Raw genomic sequence first — 824 nt, forward strand, 5'->3', positions numbered from 1 at the left:
CAGAATAAATGAAAGGCAGTCAAGGTTTACAGTGAGACTGATTTACTAGAATAGGTGTTATTCATTAAATTATTGGTAACTTATCAGTTATGAATTTGTCCTTCCCAGTAATCTAACTTTTTGCTAAGCAAAATGTCTGATGGATAGAAAGACATGATTTACTCTGAAGTAAAGGTGACACTGAAAAAATACTGAGATAAGCTATCTTCCATTGGTTCCAGATGCAATATTACTGAAATACTGATTTTAAAAACAAACATTCTGGTATCATGACAGGAAGTATATTTCATGTGTCTTAAACTTGCATCTATAAAAGCTAGAAAGGACACTGAATACACAGTATGGTAAGCGGGTCCCGCAGCTGTGTTGACTTCACAAATGCTTTGCATATGTTGTTCTTGAAGAGCAAATAAGAAAGCAATCCTCTCATCTTCCATGGGCATGAGAATTTTTTTTTTATTTTAATAATGGTACCAGATACGATTCTCATTTTATTTTCTTAAAATGTTTGGAACATTGAGTAGACACTGCGGCTTGAAGACGCAGCTGTTCTGATGATCAGGCACAAAAGAAGCCCAATAATATTCTCAAAGTAAAATCGAAATTGTGATTATGTGAATGTTAGCTACTGGAATTATAAACACGGGGCCCCAGAGGGAAAAGTGGGAAGCTGCCAACTTCATTTTCTGAAACCATTCATGTATCTCACAAAGAAACTTGACACTTTGTCACCTTCTTCCCCTGATTGGCATGCAAACCATCTCCCTCATCTCCGTTTGAAGAACTTCTCTTGATTCTCTTGCTTCTGGTTTAAGTCAGGTGGC

The sequence above is a fragment of the Propithecus coquereli genome, unplaced genomic scaffold (assembly GCF_000956105.1).
Source record: "Propithecus coquereli isolate 6110/MARCELLA unplaced genomic scaffold, Pcoq_1.0 Scaffold26, whole genome shotgun sequence".
In the NCBI taxonomy this organism is placed as follows: Eukaryota; Metazoa; Chordata; class Mammalia; order Primates; family Indriidae; genus Propithecus; species Propithecus coquereli.